Source organism: Acanthisitta chloris, unplaced genomic scaffold (genome assembly GCF_000695815.1).
Source record: "Acanthisitta chloris isolate BGI_N310 unplaced genomic scaffold, ASM69581v1 scaffold33432, whole genome shotgun sequence".
Taxonomy (NCBI): domain Eukaryota; kingdom Metazoa; phylum Chordata; class Aves; order Passeriformes; family Acanthisittidae; genus Acanthisitta; species Acanthisitta chloris.
Window position 1 is genome coordinate 19,562 of NW_008659332.1, and position 368 is coordinate 19,929.

Genomic DNA, 368 nt, shown 5'->3' on the forward strand with positions numbered 1-368 from the left:
CCCTTAAAAACAGATGTCTGTTAAGCTATGCCAGCTCAACACGTACATACCAAGTTTATGCCAAACGGCAAAGCGTAAGTTTAAACCTAAAAGTAGGTACCCAGTCAGTGACTGGTGCTAAACAGATGTACATAAACTCACTACATTATGAAAACTTGTGATTATGTGCCTGAAATTTTGGATTCAATGTAGTCTGTTAAGCTATGCCAGCTCAACACGTACATACCAAGTTTATGCCAAACGGCAAAGCGTAAGTTTAAACCTAAAAGTAGGTACCCAGTCAGTGACTGGTGCTAAACAGATGTACATAAACTCACTACATTATGAAAACTTGTGATTATGTGCCTGAAATTTTGGATTCAATGTAG

The 368-nt window shown here is 38.0% G+C and overlaps 1 protein-coding gene across 1 annotated transcript in view; it reads right to left on the reverse strand.

Moving 5' to 3' along the window:
• The window catches only part of LOC103797164 (regulator of G-protein signaling 12-like), a gene marked incomplete at its 3' end in the record, with an annotated part of 17,801 nt that overhangs the window by 770 nt on the left and 16,663 nt on the right, over positions 1-368 (reverse strand). The gene's annotated exons all lie outside the window — the stretch shown is intronic.